Here is an 18,530-nt window from a genome sequence, read left to right on the forward strand (position 1 = left end):
AATTTATTACAAAAACAAGGAAGACTACAGGCATTTGGCTAAGCCTAAAAAAATCTTTATCACTATTGTGATGAATCTTTCAAATAGATCTCATGAGAAGAGAGAAAATTGTGATTACCTTTTAAAATGAAAGAATTTGCTAAAGGAATAGTTAGCGACCGAGCGATAAAGCCTACTTATCAGTAACTGTATATTAGATAAGAGTACCGTTCTGTACCGAATATTTTCTAGAAAAAATTATTCAATAAAATTATAATTATTTTGCAAATAAAGCACAAATTGTTTATGAGTCGCTCACTGATTTTGAGGTTACACTTTGTTTACTATCGATCAGATGTTTTTAAAACAGTTCGAACGCAGCTGACTGATTCAAAGTATTGTCAAATGTCATGCTGGCTTCACGTAAGATATAATACCATCTCTAAAAATCAAAACTATCCATAAAGGATCAAGAATTTCAAATAAAAAAATAAAATGTATGTGTTATCGTTGAAATTATTTATTATTTAAGAAATTATATTATATGTCAGGTCTTATTGTAACTAAATAGGTCATAGCATGAAATTATATTATTGATAAAACGGCAGAAATTAATTATAACAGTCTCAAACCTAATAAAAATTGTACAAGAATATTAATTTATTAATGATTTAATTCAACTGAACCACATGGTAATTAAATATCTTTGGCAAGCCTAAGCCAATCATAGTGCATAGAAATAGCACCAAGAAGGTGATCATTTGAAAGCAACACATGTTAATCTATTATCAGACAACAACCTGCCTTATCATTTACGCTAGCACATGTACATTGTATGAGAGGAACTATGTCCAGAAGATTAAGCAGTTTTAAGAATTACATAAATTAAATTATTATTGTAATTAAAGGAATTGTATTCTACTGCTTGCCACTGACGTCATGTTTACGTCACAAGCGTTCTACCAATGGCAAATTTTTATGCAAATTATTACATCGAGATTCTGAGAAGCAAGGTCTAGCCAAGAAGCTTAGAGAAAAGACAGCACTTCCCTTTTGAAATCCTCACCGTGCAGATCTCTTTTTATAGTTACCAAAGACCTATTTGTGAAAATTTCTTGTTCGATTTTAAATGTTCTATTTGTGAGCCGATATTTTAGGCCAATTTATTTGTTATTTGTAAATTTCTGTTTTCATCAATCGATAAATTTAAAAGTTTAAAGTAAATTATCCCTTAATTAATTCGGTGAAGGAAATATTAAATTAAAATTCCCCACGTGCTGAAACCGAAGCCTGGATTGCTGCCGATCAAACGATTTTTTGATCTAAAGAAGAAAACCACGACCGCCAAGGAAATTCACGTGAGTTATAAGTTTTAAAAGGGGCCCCAATCTACGCTTCGAAAATATTTCAGTGCAGAAAAAGCATAAATTTTTCTTCGTTAAATTATTGGCCACGCCGACAAGCGCTTTAGCATTTAAGAGCCTAGAATTTATTCCGATTTAATTCATACGAACTTGTAGTTGATTAGCTATCCTCCGCTGCCTGAACCACGACCCCGAACATTTTTAAAATATTATTTTATAATTCATTTTTCACTATTTTTTCAAAGCTGTTCAATTTTATCAATTGTAAAATTCTGTTGAATCACGCATGGTATCATGCAAGCACAAGAAAATTTTTAACTATTCTATTAATGTTAAATTATTATCAACCTGTAAATCAAATTCTGAACCTGCACTGTTTAATTACATATTTTATTATAATATATTTCAGTTTTGTTAATTCGCTTTCTGAGTTCGATTATTTCTTAAGCCTGTCAATTATTGTGTCTGATACGTTCTATATCATCAAGAACCGATCGAATACGATCATTGGAATAATTGAATTAAGTTGGATACTGGAACAGGTCTAAGTGGATGTAGCGAGTGGGGTCAGATCGAGATATTTATTCTTTGTCCTTACCTGCTCATATATCAGCTTTTATCTGTTACCTACCTCGACTTAGGAGCGAACACATCAATTGTACAGCAGATGCAGCCATAGATCATATAAATTCCTACAATAGAGCTTAAAACCCGACAAGACTCTGTTCTCGAAGTATATTCTGAACGATATTGGGTGCAAATACCGTATTTTAATCCTTCAGAACTTATTAGAGACGCAGTCCCGTAAATTATCTACATCGGGATTTTTGCTCGACCTGTATGATTTTGTATGCTCATTCTTCACAGGTAATAATTTTAAGGTATCCGTATTCAGTGTTTAGCGTCTGCTACACTACTTATAAAAATTTCATCATTATACAATTTGTCATTAGAGGAATCAAGGGTGAGCGAGCGTTTAGGCCTCCCGCGATTCCGACAATTGTATTGAGTCTTGTAGTGAGTCAATCAGTCTGGTGTTCACTCAGCGTCCTCACACGCCATTGCAAAATTTATAACCGCTACACCATTGACTCAGTACAAGATTCACTCTACATGTGTGAAGCCTTCAAATACCGCTCCACACTATGTACAATCATATCGAGCAATTTACTATGAAAAAATGGAGTAGAAGAAGAAGAAGAAGAAGTAGGAGAAGTGGGAGAAGAAGAACTATGAGTAGGAAAAGGATAAGTAGGGAAGGATTAGAAAAAGAGGAAGAAGAAGAAGAAGAAGAATGGGCACGATTGTTCTGTACATATTAGGATGTACATTGATATGCCACTTACAGAGACAGCACCAACCTTGCTTCGAATTTCACATGCTTACACCCAGTTGAGTTGATTCGAGTTGAGTTGAGTGTGTTTAGTTTAGTTTAGTTTAGTTCAGTTTACTTTAGTCGAGTTGAGTTGAGATGAGATGATTTGAGTTGAGTTCAGTTGGGTTTAGTTGAGTTGCTTGAGTTGAGTTACGTTGATTCGAGTTTAGTTGAGTGGAGTATAGTTTATTTTTGTTTAGTTGAGTTGAGTTAAGTTGAGTTGAGTTGAGTTGTGGATGAAAATGTGAGAAATACAATTGAGTTGGAATCACTTCCTCATTCTTTTTGAAATAATGAGGATAGATCCCAGACTACTGTATATTCTATCGCAGAATCTCTCTTGAAGTTCTTGAAGTATTTTATAGATCCGAAGTTGTCAAATCTTAATTTATTACAAAAACAAGGAAAACTACAGGCATTTGGCTAAGCCTAAAACAATCTTTATCACTATTTACAATCATATGAAGCAGGTTACTATGGAAAAATGAAGATGAAGAAGAAGAAGAAGAAGAAGAAGAAGAAGAAGAAGAAGAAGAAGAAGAAGAAGAAGAAGAAGAAGAAGAAGAAGAAGAAGAGAAGAAGAAGAAGAAGAAGAAGAAGTAGGAGGAAGAAAAGAAGAAGAAGAGGAAGAAGAAGGAGAAGAAGAATGGGTGCGAGTGTTTCGTACATATTAGGATGCTTCTTGATATGCTACTTACAGAGACAGCACCAACCTTGCTTCGAATTTCACATGCTTACACCCAGCTGAGTTGATTCGAGTTGAGTTGAGTGTATTTAGTTTAGTTTAGTTTAGTTCAGTTTAGTTTACTTTAGTTCAGTTTAGTTTAGTTTAGTTCAGTTTAGTTTAGTCGAGTTGAGTTGAGATGATATGATTTGAGTTGAGTTCAGTTGGGTTTAGATGAGTTGGTTGAGTTGAGTAACATTGATTCGAGTCTAGTTGAGTGGAGTATAGTTTATTTTAGTTTAGTTGAGTTGAGTTAAGTTGAGTTGAGTTAAGTTGAGTTGAGTCGAGCTGAGAAGAGTTGAGTAGAGATGAGATGAGTTGATCTAAGATGAGTTGAGTTGATCTAACATAAGTTGAGTTGAGATGAGTTGAGTTGAGCTCTGTTTAGTTTTGTTGAGTTGGGTTGAGTTGAGTTCAGTTCAGTTTAGTTGAGTTTTGTTGAGATGGGTTGAGTTGAGATGTGTGGATTTGAGTTGAGTTTAGTATAGTTAAGTTGAGTTTATTTTAGTTTAGTTGAGTTTAGTTTAGTTTAGTTTAGTTTAGTCTAGTTTAGCTTAGTTCAGTTTATATTAGTTCACTTCAATTTAGTTTAGTTTAGTCTAGTTTAGTTTAGTCTAGTTTAGTTCAGTTTATATTAGTTTAGTTGAGTTTAGTTTAGTTCAGTTTAGTTTAGTTTAGTTTAGTTGAGTTTAGTTTAGTTTAGTCTTGTTCAGTTAAGTTTAGTTTGGTCCAGTTTAGTTCAGTTTAGTTTAGTTTAGCTTAGTTTAGTTTAGTTTAGTTCAGTTTAGTTTAGTTTAGTTTAGTTTATTTTAGTTTAGTTTAGTTTATTCTAGTCTAGTTTTGTTGAGTTAAGTCGAGTTGAGGTTATTTTAGTTGGGATGAGTTCTTGAAATATTTCTAGGTCCGAATCTATCCAATCTCAATTTATTACAAAAACAATAAAGACTACAAGCATTTGGCTAAGCCTAAAACAGTCTTTACCACTATTTACAATCATATTAAGCAAGTTACTATGAAAAAGTTAGAGATACAGTGCATGCATACATTCTTCAAAATGCATAAGAATTCTTAATAAAATGGTGAATGAAAAAGACTAAGAAATTGTCAAAAACCACAGATTTATTGAAACTTAGAAAGACTTAGACAGTTTATCAGAGATTGACAATGGTGTAATAACCGAATCGGTCTTTCTAAGTATCGATAAATCTGTGTTTTTTGACAATTCCTTGGTCTTTTTCATTCAATATGAATAATTACAACAAAATCAACTTCTCAACTACACAAAAAGTCTTAATGAAATCACTAATATGGGCTACTTAATTCAAATCAATAGAAACAAAATAAAAACTTGTATTACCCTTCATTATATATGTCCATATTATCTAGTATCAACTTGTTCATTTTTCACATTTTAAATTGAAAATGAACAATGGTCGAGACTAGTCGTTAAAATATTCTAAAGACTTTGAAAAAGGGTACGACAAGTTTTTATTAATTTGAATATTAATAAGTATAAGAAGAGCATGAGTAATTAAAATTAAACTAAGTGCTGGCTGCACAAAGGCCAGTTAAGGTTGTGCAAAGGCCAAAAATTAACTTTCTACTGGAGATATTCTTCAAAGTTTTCCGATTTGTATAATCATCAAGCTTTCAAAATGAAAAAGTTCTCTCAAGAAAACATTTTTTCCGATGATTACTTTTTGAGATATGAACGCCTAAAGTTGAAATTTTTGGGACAGAACAATAATTCTTCTGTAAGTTCAAGTTCGGTAAGAGATAGATTCATGTGATTCAGAGGATAGATTCTTCATTGTATTGTTGATCTAGTAAAACAAAAATTTTCTGAAAATATCTGTAGTTTATGGGTTATTTTTGGTAAATTGAATAACTTTCTCAAAAATTGATATTTTCAGAGAATTCATGTCTCACTAGATCAACAATACAATGAAGAATCTATCCTCTGAATCACATGAATCTATCTCTTACCGAACTTGAAATGTTCTGTCCCAAAAATTTAAACTTCAGGCGCTCATATCTCGAAAAGTAATGATAGGAAAAAAATGTTTTCTTGAGAGAACTTTCTCATTTTGAAAGCTTGATGATATACAAATCGGGGAACTTTGAAAAATATTACCAGTAGAAAAATTATTTTTAGCCTTTGCACAGCCTTAAGTTTCAATCGTGATTAATTCCACGAGAACCAATCAGAGAAGCCGTCTTTTCGAAAACCTTTCTTTGATTGGTTCACGTGAGATTAATCACGGTTGAAATTTAACCGGTTTTTTTGCAACCGGGCCTAAGTATAAGTAATCGATACAGTATGATGTTAAGATGTTATAAAAATAATACAATTGAGGGTAGATAAACAAAGTTGCAGTATTGAATAACTCAAAATAATATTGAAACAGGTTACATAATACGAATTGAATAGTTCATCCACATTGTAGTAATAGAATTAGATAATATTTACGGTTTCCTAACTTTGTCCATAGGCTATATATTAAAACTTGTGTCCATCATTTAGGACCGAATTCACCAAAACGAAGACTTGGTTTGAGCGCCAGTTGATTATAAATAAGCAAAACATCATATTGCAAAACCAATTCAAAATCATCTGCCTGAGAACCAATTGTCTTTCAAACCTAGTTTTGTTTTTGGTGAATTTGGGCATGCTTAAGCCGCGTTTACACCAAAGTTATTAACAAAATGTTAATGTCGTAATCCTTATAAATTCTATCAGATTGAACTGAACTTATCATGAACATAATGAACATATTATATGTTTGTCAAGTTCCGTTCAATCTAATAGAATCGTCAAGAATTAAGCTATTAACATTTTGTTAATAGCTTCAGTGTTAACGCAGCTTTACTCTCATAAGTTACTGAAAATATATTTGGAGTGTATTCTTTCAAATAGAAGTGTATTCTGAAAGACAACCAGGAAAACTAATTCTAGATATCTCAAAACAGAGAAATATTGAAGATAGATAAATGAATTTGATAATATAACTTACACATCAGTGGCTATGTGTGTAATTTTCTGGTTCAAGCGATGTCAAGTAAGGATGAATAGAAGAAGTTGAAGAGGAATGCAAGAAAGGAGAAGAAGAACAAGGAAAGGTGGAAGAGAGAGGGGGAAAAGTAAAATGAATGACGGAAAAGTATTAGTAACCTAGCTGGGGGTTATTTAGTGAGAACAGGTGAACGCTATGAATTGAAGTGAACGTTGAAGTAAACACAGAGAAGAAGCGAAAGACAAAATAGTTGAGAGAGACAAAGTGTGTTGGGAGAAGTGAGTGGGAGAGAGTGAGAGAATCGAAAGAGTGTGATAATGAATAAAGGAAATGGGATAAAATTCATGTGAAATGATAACGTCCACTTTTTCACCTTCCCACCATTTACGCTGTGGTGAAAAGCTCTTTAAACTATTTTCCATCGTCAACCAATAGCGAGCCGCGTTGCTTGGATACCTAATTGTTACCATTGGATACCGTAATCAATACAGCTATCGGACAATCTGATAGGTCGACATCTAGCTCTATACTATACAGTAACTATATAGCTATGGTTACTGTAGCTCTACAGTGCGGTTCACGTTATACAGTCAGCATTTGATTAACATTGGTTTGCTATCCCTGTCTGTCATTAGATAAAACAGATAGCTCCATCCCTTTCAATTACTGCTACTAGTAGTTCTGTGAACAGTAGACCACACGCAGTTTTCTCATCCACATGTATCTGATGTCACCTGTTTGAGATGTTGACAAGCTCAGTTCACGCTTGAATTTGTATAATTGACCGAGCGAAGTGAGGTCTAAGATTCAAGTCGACGGTTTGGCATTAATGTTTAAATGTTTGAATGTTCATATGTTGCGCATTTACGGCGAAACGCGGTAATAGATTTCAAATTTACAGGTTCAAATTTATATATACAAGGTTTTTGGAAATTTTGCATTTCAAGGTTAATATGATTTCAAGGAAATAAGAGCCTTCTTCATATGCCAAATTTAGAGTAGAAATCAGACTATAGGATTATTCATCATAAATCAGCTGACGAGTGATTACACAGATGTGTGGAGAAGCCAGTCTATTGCTGTATTTCCATAAGGTCTATAGTTTTAATCAGGTACTTGTGGATGAGAATACTGCGTGAGGTCTACTGTTCACAGAACTACTAGTACCATGGCTGCAAAACAAAATATTGAAATCAAAGACCTTGAAGATGCATACCTCTTCAAGGAGGAGGTACTCAAACGTTCCAATTTTCATCGGACTATTTCCATGCAGTTAACCATAGAAGATCGCTGACTAGGGTCAGACAACAATTGATATCGAATAGCAGCTGCTTTGCGATTTTCATTGGTGAACTAGCAGGTAGCATGTGCTCGGAAAGGATCTGAAGCACAAATAGATTGAATCTAGCCAAACTGGAAGTTGACGTACTGAAATCTTGAAGAATTTAAAATAGACCTATAACCATCCTCGATAAATTAGGAATCAATAAGCACAATCTCCATAGAATGCCTTAAGACCGTTTCCCATTGAATGCCCTACTCCACAAGGCATTAGGCAGAAGAGGTGGAAGAGGCAGAAGAGGTATTGGTAGACCGAGGAAGAGATGGAAGCCGGAACAGGCTTGAAAAGCCTAATCCATGACGATGATGATGATGATGATATGTAGAATTTCAAGTTTAATCAGTCCAGTACTTCAGACATGATGATGTGTCAAACATAATTTTCCTATCCCGAATGTGTATAAGACAGTTCTTCCCTACATTATAGTATAGATGATAAATGGATGATTGATCAGTATCTTTGAATAAGAATAACTTTAGAACGGTCTGAGATATCGATGTGCGTTTATTACGATTCAATTTCTCTTCAAATTCTGTACCGAAATCATGTATTATAATAATTATGACCACCTTACAATTAGAAAAATGAAGTTGGATTTAAAGTGGCGATTACAAGATGGCTGACAAAAATTTTAATGCAACAGGAAATCAGTTATTTTTATTTGAATAGGATCACCAATCATACCTATATTCTAATTTCCCTGTTAAATATTAAAAGTTCAGCTGTCTCCCTACAATAACAAACTGGAAACATGACAAATTGAAAACTTGACGAACTGAAAACTTTTCGTACTGAAATCTTGAAGAACTGGAAATTGGTCTATAACCATCCTCGGTGAATCAAGAATCAATATGCAGAATTTCAAGTTGGTCAGTCCAGTAGATCAGACGTGATGATGCGTCATTGGAGAATTTCCTATCCCTATCGCTTATACAAGAGCGAATTATTTACGCTATTATATAGAAGTTTACTACCTTTTTTCCTCATAAGCTTCCAATTTTATCCTTTTATATCAATTACAAAAGAGTGAGTCAATTCTTCTGACCAACGATCTTAATCCGTATAACAACAGTTCAAAGAATAGTGCACAAACTCAACAGACTACAACTGGATCCTCTAGTCAAAAGTAAGAGCTCGCTATAATCAGTCAACGAAAATAAAAAATGATCATATTATATTAAGTGAGTAATTTTTGTATATCTGTTTCTATTTCTATATCTGGTTATCTGGTTATTTTCAACGGATCTCAAAAACGGCTCTAACGATATTCATGAAATTTGGAACATAGTTGGTTTATGATAAAAAAATTCGATTGCACTAGATCTCATCCCTGGGAAAACTCGCTGAAGGACATGTAAAAGATAATTCATCCTTGGAAAAACAGATGATAATTTCGTCATCTGTCGATAACAAAAGATACGTGTGCCTGTGTGGGAGAACAGCTGTGTAATCAATTAGCTTATACCGTATCTCGCAAAAATCTAGACATCTCAATTGACTCGATCGAAATAATCTGATTTGTTGACAAGCGATGGTATAATTATATCATAATATTCAAAGTTCATCATTATTTTATAGTTCTAAGTGATAAGTGAGTGTTATTTTGTTATTCAATTTGGTATGTAAACAACAATCTAGATTAGAACTTTAATATTTTAAAATATTTGGTCTGAAAATTTGACCTGAATTCAAGTGTATGGAACATAATCTACTATTTCGAATATTTATAGTGTATTAATCGAAATTCGGGGAAGATACAGTTAGAAGATAGACAGTTTTGGGCTGTGCCTGTTTGTCCTTCCCCAATCATTTTACAGAATTCAGTTCTGTTTATCAATAAATAAATAACGAGCGAAGCTCGATGCTCCGGTATTGAATTCATTATCTGTTATACTGGGATGAATTGAATCACAACTATCCTCTATGGAAGGCAGTGAAAAAAAAGAAACATGACAACTATGCCGTCGTGGAAGCGATACCACTGACTTTACAGCGTGAATCTAACTACAGCGTATATATACACTCTATATTATAGAGTGATTCAGAAAGCAATAGAGTGACTATTAAAGCGGAGTTTAACGGGCAATCCAAGATTACATACTCTGATAGCACGAATTGCCAGCTATTTGTTCGAAAACGGTTTGTTACACTGTTTAGGATCGATTTTTATAATGGTTTGCATGGTGTGCAGATAGCTTCCTTCACATCTCTCCGTTCTACGATTGTGTTGAGTTCACTTAGTTTTCTCTTAGTTTCTTCTGCTTGATTGAAAATACTGTAAAATGGAAGCCATTGTGGAAGATGGTTGCTGGAGCACAAGTTTCATAAGCCTTCCATTTACGAGCCAAAGTCCAGTTTATAACACTTCTTTCAAAATTATAGCGATTTTTGGTCTAGAATGACGCAACAATAGTCAGTCGCAAGAAAATAGTTCATTGGAAACTTGAACAGATAAGTGCAACGTTGCCAAATGATGAGCCTTGCCACTGCTGATTATAAATAAATATCAGAACACCGAGCTTCGCTCGTTATTTATTTATTGATAAACAGAACACAATTCTTCAAAATGATTAGGGAAGGACTAACAGGCACAGCCCAAAACTGTTTCTTCCCCGAATTTTGATTTATACCCTATAAATATCCCAAAAAGTAGGTTATGTTTCATACACTTGAATTCGGGTCCAATTTTCAGTAAAAATATTTGGAAACAGAAAAGTTCGAATTTTGATTGAAAAAATAACACTAATTCACTAATCACTTGGAACTGTAAGTTATGATTAATTAAACTGATTGATTATGAATATATTTACCTTTCAAACCCTTCAGGTTTATTCATCTTTTAGGTCGTGTTTATATTTTACAGCTGGCTATACGTCAACCAATGAATTTCGGGGATGAGATATTTTGATTTTCCTCGAACGCACTCACACATTCACTCTCATTATCCACAGACGACGAAAGTCTCAGCTGTTTTTTCAAGGACGAATTAATTATCCTTTCAGTGTCGTTTAGCGAGTTTCCCTAGAGATGAGACCTAGTGAAATCGAATTTTCATATCATAAACCTACTATGTTCCAAATTTCGTGGAAATCGTTAGAGCCGTTTTTGAAATCCGTTGGACATAAATAACCAATTAACCATAAAAATAACTAATATAATTATAAATATATAAAGAAATTGCTCGCTCAATATAATAGAATAAACCTTGTCCACTGCTCATTATAGTGTTATAGTAAGAGAATTCATGAATATTTTTATAATTCACCCGACGAATTCAATTAAATTTCCATTATTTTTGTGCGGTTGACTATGGATATGATTATCATCTAGCATTAGAACATTTAAAAAAAAATGAAAGATAAATATTGGAGGAATTGAGAAAATTGATTTGTTGATTCAGATACTCGGTTTAAACGGAGAAATGTCAGCTGTTCGTTTAAACCCCGTATGAAACACATTATGATAAATGCAACCATATCTACAAGTAAACGTGGTTTAGCGTTTAACGTAGTTTTTGCATAACGTGGAGTGTTTTGCATGAGTGAAGTTAGATAATCTGCGATAATCCCAAGTAGAAGATAAGATAACACCACTGATCGTCATCTAGGAATAGCAGAATCGTTGAACTTTTTAAAAAATATCTGAATATATTGAAATCTAAGTCAAATCCGAATCATGAAGAACAGTAACTACCAATCGTAGCTTCATGTTAAAAACGAAATCTATGAAAGAGATAACACTCTCGAATTATGGTAGAGCTCAACTATTGGCAAAAAGTTACCTCTAGAAGTAAGTCTTACAAATTCATACACTGGAGTCTAGAAGCATAACAAATTCCAGGCCAAGAGAAAGTAGCAATAACTCATAGGCGTTTATAGTCATAAGCAAATTCCACCTTTCAATATTCACACACTAGATTAGAGTCTAGAAGCACTTTGAATTTGGAAGCGGCTCCACACTGTATTTTAGACAAATGTTACCCTGATCAAAATCAGCACATCTCAAATAAATCGGGAGATATACAGTGTGTAGGTATTTGAGACTTATAAGCTTCATATGAGTTGTGTTTCTGCCGAACGCTGACTAATTACTGTATTTTAGGAAAATTAACCTAAAAATCTGGTGTGGCGCACTCACACAACTTCCCTTGCCGTTATGAAAATTGATCACCTGACGCTAGTGTTCCGCGCATCTCAAGTCTATTATTCAAAGATTTGAGCCAGCTGGTGACAGGGCAATAACGCTGGAGACACACATGAGGTCTGCTATCTCTTCATAGTGAATGATTTAATAGAATCAACAATAATTTGCAATTGAATAATCACATTTTCTCGAATTTAAAGCTTATTTTCAATTTTAGGTGAAAATGTTACTAAACATTAATTGTAGAGATTTTCATGCTCAATCTACTCCACTTGATTTTTTCGTTTCAATTGTATCTGAAGCCTGATAATTGGGAATCTATCTGCATTGATGGGGCGAAGCTCCTGAAATTTTTACAGATATGGGACTTGTGGCAGTTGATAGAGCTTATCGATCACTATTCTAGGCATGAATTTGATCAAAATTGTTCGTGTCGGATACTTATATCGTAAGGACCTTAAGTTCCAAATTTCAAGTCATTCCGTTAATTGGGAGATGAGATATCGTGTACACAGACGCACATACACTCATACACACACACACACACACACATACAGTCCAATACCCAAAAACAACTTTTTCGGACTCAGGGGACCTTGAAACGTATAGAAATTTGGAAATTGGGGTACCTTAATTTTTTTCGGAAAGCAATACTTTCCTTACCTATGGTAATAGGGCAAGGAAAGTAAAAATGTGATTTCGTTTAGTTTGAGCGAACTGAGATAGGAAAGTTAACTAGATCCCACTTCAGGTATTCTTCTCATTTGGAATGCGATTTTATTGTTGTTGAAGTCTTATTCTATTATCTATCTATTATTTGTCAATATTTTTATAATACACCTGACGTATCAACAGCGAATGAACAATTGTTATAATTTTATCATCGTTGAACTTTGATATCAACGATATTGATATCGTTGATATCAACGGTATATTTAACATTCATACAATTTATTATATATTTATATTTGTTTATCATGTAAGTTATTGCCGCCTAGTAAATGGGAATTGTATTTTTTGATATCACTTAAATAGCTAAAAGCTAGAGGGATTAAAATATATATGATTTTTGTATTTAATGAGATGTGTATTGAAATTGAAATAAATTGAAATTGGAAATTGAAAAAAACCTTATTTTAGACTAGCTATCACGGTAACCCGTGCTCCGCAAGTGTCTATTTTAAATTTTGACACACTGAAAACTTGACGTAATGAAATCTTGAAGAATTGAAAATAGGCCTATAATAATACCCAGTTAATTTTTGAATCTATATGCAAAATTTCAAGTTAATCAGTCCAGTAGTTTAGACGTGATAATGCGTCAAACATAATTTTCCTATCCCGTACGTGTATGAGCCAGTTCTTTCCTTGAATAAAGATAAGTTCTTAAACTTGATGCTAACCTAATGAAATGACAGAACTCAAATTTTGTTTAGAAACCTTTCTCAACTTCATGCCAACCCGACAAAATTAATGACTGATTATTAATTTAGTTGCCAATTTCAACCATCTGTTCCGAAGAGGTAGTAGTCTCTCTAGATTATAGTTCTATATTAACATAATATGATATGTATTCATGTCCCATAAATAAAATTTGAACATCAATTGTGGGGAATCTAGAAGGAAAATTGAAATTTGGGTTTCGAGGTGCACGAGATTGATATTTTTAGAATCTTTGTGCAAAATTTTGAGATCTAAATCATTCCTGTTTTTCTGGTATGCAATCCACAAGTTGACATGTTTTGAACAAACACAACCCTACTCTCTCTTATTATATAGATCTATTCATCTCATTTTTTATTTATTAATTATCACTTTTATAATACACCTGACGAGTTAACAACGAATTAATAATAATAATTATTATTTTGATTCTATCATCGTTGAACCTTATTGTAGACAACATATAAATCGATTTTAATTAAAGAATATCGCAAAAACACTACCAGAACGCTTAGAAAAGCGTTTGAAGGATTCATTTCATCAACATTTTTCCAAGGGCCCCCTGTCCCCCCGAGAGGTATTACAGCCCCCCGGTCACCCCCCCCCCCAACTTACAATACTCTTGATGTGCGCACCATTGCAACGACTAGTTTCCCAGAAAGGAAATCAATCCCAATTATGTTACAGTCACCTGTATTGATTTGGGTTACCAGTGGTAACACTTCCTTGACAACGGGTTGCTATTGGCTACCGGCTGTTGGCCAATCACCAATCACAGCTCAGTGCTTGCAGGCCCCTCCCCTTAACTCCCCGGTAGCTTCACAGCTATTTCACTGGAATTATCAGCTCTCATCTATGATGTCAAATTCATCGTCTCTCGCTTCCCCCTTCATTCGTGTTCTTCTTCTCGTTGTTGTTGTTCTTCTTCTTCATCTACCTTTCTGAAAATTCCCTCTTCGTCATCACCTTTTCCTGCTTTTCTCTGTACTCTACTCGAACTCTCTATCTCCACTCCTACGTTATAAAGTGAGTGGACCCGACAGGAAAGCTTACTGTTGCTATAGTGTGGTACACGTTGTGATAACAGTATTTAATTAACATGGGTGCTGCTATCCTTGTCGATCATTCGACGGCGAGGAAGTGCTATCCTTTTCTACCTTCACAACTTTACCAGATTGGTGTTGCTATCCTAGTCAATCATTCTATAAAGCTGATAGCTCTATCCTTCTCCACCTTCACAACTTCGCCAGATCGTATCTAACAATGTAGAGATACAATTAATCTACAAAATATTGAATCTCGATAATTATCATCGAGAATATTGAATCTCGATAATAATTATCGAGATTCAATATTTTGTAAATTAATTGTATCTCTAAATTATTGTCAGATACGATCTAGCAAAGTTGTGAAGGTAGAAAAGGATAGAGCTATCTGCTTCATCGAATGATCGACTAGGATAGCAACACCAATCTGTTAGAATCTATCAATATAAGAGTATATCTCCATGATAATTATTATCGAGATTCAATATTTTGTAAATTAATTGTATCTCTAAATTGTTATATACGATCTGGCGAAGTTGTGAAGGTAGAAAAGGATAGAGCTATCTGCATCATCGAATGATCGACTAGGATAGCAACACCAATCTGTTAGAATCGATCAATATAAGAGTATATCTCCTTGACGAATGTAAATGATTATTTCTATCAAGAATTAACAGTTAATATTACATCAGATATACCAGTAAAAGCTATCTTATATGAATGAATAGATAAATGTTTTATTGTAGTAGCAAAAGAGAACATCAAAATGCATTACAACGTCAGAAAGCTATAAAACTATTAGCTATTAAACTATAAAGCTATATTGAAAGCAGTAGTTCTATAGCTTAAAAGCTATAAAACCATATACAAAGCAGTAGCATGGCAAAATTGTGTCTTAATAAGGACAAAACTGAACTCTTGGAATTCGGATTTACAGTTTCAAAGCAATTTACTTAAATTGCATTTTAACTTTTTCTCTTTTTTCTTACTATCTTCTCCAATACTTCTCTTTTTCTCCTCTTCTTCACCCTTCATTCCTTACTTCAATACCCTCTACCTGCCTATTACATGGGAAACCATAGTTGGCTAGGTATTTTTCCTCCTTTCTTTCTTCTCAGCACACCTCGCCATGACGCCTGTTTTTGTATTTCTTTGGAAATTCATTTTTGATTGTGATTTGTTTGTGTTTTGATTTTTTTATGTATATTGTATTGTGTTGATTGGAATAAAAATTCAATTGAATTTGAAATGAGACTCACTTATCAAAATATCATGTGGCAAACTGACGAAGGTAATTTTAAATAAATTTAAGTCCATTATTGATAAGAGTGTTTTGATTTCAGTGTATTTTGCTTATCTCTATTCTTATTTGGATCATGGAGTTGTTGCCTGGGGTAATGATACAAATGTAAAAAAATATTTGTGTTTCTGAAACGAGCAGTAAGGGTCATTGCTAATGTGAATATTCGATTTGATTGTGTAGATTTATTTTAAAAATTCAAGATTCTGAATGTACCAGGTATTTACATCCTTGAGTGTCTTATGTATAAAAAAATTGATTCAGCAAGTATTTCTGTAAATAGAAATAGGATTTAAACTATAAATTCTGAATTTCTCAGAGTGAACCAGTGCAAGTATGCAAATAATTGAACTGCTTTGAGGAGTTTGGTATTAAAGCTGAAAATAAGCTCCCTGCACATTTGAAGGATGTAGAAGTGAGTAATTGTAAGAGAACCATAAAAAATCTGGTGTGGCGCACTCACATTGTGGCTGGAGCACAAGAAGAAGTTTTTATTAGCCTTCCATTTATGTGCCAAAGTCAAGCTTTCTTTCTTTCAAAATTACAGCGATTTTTGGTCTAGGATGACGCAACTATAGTCAATCGCAAGAAAATGCAATGAAAATTTTAACAGATAAGTGCAACGTTGCCAAATAAGATATGATAAACACAACTCTCCTTGCCATTATGAAAATTGATCACCTGACGCTAGTATTCACGCGCATCTCAAGTCTACTTATTCTAAGATCTGAGCCAGCTGGTAACAGGACTATAACGCCGGAGACAAACGAGGTTTGCTGTCTCTCCATACTGAATAATTTAATAATCAACAGTTGCCAACAGTTTGCAATTAAATAATCACATTTTCTCGATTTTCGAGCTTATTTCCATTTTTAAATGAAAATGTTACTGAACATCAATTGTGGAGATTTTCATGCTCAATCCTTTTTCACTTCAAATTTTTTGTTCAAATTGTATCTGAAGACTGATAATTGGGAATCTAAAATCAAACTTTGCATAGATGGGGCGAAGCTCCTGAAAGTTTCACAGATATGGAACTTGTTGATAGAGCTTGTCTAAGACTATTCTACTCGTAGGTATGAATTTTATCAAAACCGTTGGAGCCGTTTTCGAGAAAATCGTGAAAACCACTGTTTTTGACAACATTTTCGCCATTCTAGCCGTCATCTTGAATTGCATTCGATTGAAATTATTGTTCGTGTCGGATACTTATAGTGTAAGGACCGTAAGTTCCAAATTTCAAGTCATTCCGTTGATTGGGAGACGAGATATCGTGTACAAAAGTGCTTGTCGTGCAATATCACTTCCCGATTCTATCAGATCCCCTAAGAGCCGAGCATGCTTTATCCAGACTTTAAAGTGCCGTATCCAGAGACGATTCCCATTTGGCTTGAGAAAGAAAATATAAAACAGAGTACCATCTGAAAACTTGACAAAGCCGACTTTGAAAAATGTAAGTTATTCAAAGAGCTTTCTTGGAATATGTCAGGTAATATACCTTTGGGTTTTATTGGTTCTGAAGGATAATACTAGTAGTTCTGTGAACAGTAGACCACACGCAGTATTCTCATCCACAAGTACCTGATTCTAACTATAGACCTTATGGAAATACAGCAATAGACTGGCTTCTCCACACATCTGTGTAATCACTTGTCAGCTGATTTAAGATTGATAATTCTATAGTCTGATTTTTTCTATAATATTGAAGTATGAAGGAGGCTCCTTTTTCCTTTTATATTATCCTTGAAATGCAAAATTTCCAAAAACCTTGTATATACGTCGACGCGCAATTAAAAAAAGAACATACCTGTCAAATTTCATGAAAGTCTATTACCGCGTTTCGCCGTTCAAACATTCAAACATTCAAACATATAAACATTCAAACATTAGAACATTAAGAGAAATGCCAAACCGTCGACTTGAATTTTAGACCTCACTTCGTTCGGTCAAAAATTATTTTTATACTATGTAAACATATGGGACAATAAAGAAGTTCAAAAATGAAAATCAGAATAAAATATGACTAGTAGAAGCCTTCGTTGAAAACATTTGAGTAGTACTTGATCATTCCTCACAGCACTATAAATTTATTGTAATTGCATGGTCAGCAGCCAATATGACAATCGCAAGTGAATTCACAGGAAATTTCCATTTGAAAGTTGGTTTTGGACTTCTTATGTATCCTACCTTGAAACATTAGAAACAATATTCACAGAACAAGTTCCATAACTTTGCCTTCGCGACTTTCAAACGGCATATTGATGCGGGGTCATATTCACGGCCTTGCAAAAACATCAGCCTTCCTTGAAGGAAGCTCACTACACACAGAGATTCCTCATGAATGAGAGAGTTGCAACGTATCACCAACAATGGAAAGAGCATGTTGAACCGAATGTCAGCAGATAGGCTGTGTTGTGCTGACATGACATAACTCCAAAAAGCTCCTTGTGTATCGGATGCAACACGTTGCTTTTCAAAAGAGCATCTGTTGCTCATGAAAAGATACATTTTCAAAAACGTTCAATGTTTTCAAACGAGTTGTATTGTAGTCTAGTGGCCCTACGCCGAAGAAGAAGAGGAGGAAGAGGAAAGCTCCTTGTGTATCGTTTCAGAGGCAACACGTTGTTTTTGAGAAGATACAAAAGAGGATCTGTTGCTCATTGAAAGATACATTTTCAAAAATGTTCAATGTTTTTGAACGGGTAGTATTGTAATTTAGTGGCCCTCCATCAATAGGCAATACTACAGGACCCGGACTTTAAGTACCGGTATCCATAATATAACTGAATATTGTCATACA

At 34.0% G+C, this 18,530-nt stretch overlaps 1 protein-coding gene across 1 annotated transcript in view; it reads right to left on the reverse strand.

Moving 5' to 3' along the window:
• The window catches only part of LOC111057433 (acetylcholine receptor subunit alpha-L1), a 152,124-nt gene that overhangs the window by 117,154 nt on the left and 16,440 nt on the right, over window positions 1-18,530 (reverse strand). The gene's annotated exons all lie outside the window — the stretch shown is intronic.

Source organism: Nilaparvata lugens, chromosome 9 (genome assembly GCF_014356525.2).
Source record: "Nilaparvata lugens isolate BPH chromosome 9, ASM1435652v1, whole genome shotgun sequence".
Lineage (NCBI taxonomy): Eukaryota > Metazoa > Arthropoda > Insecta > Hemiptera > Delphacidae > Nilaparvata > Nilaparvata lugens.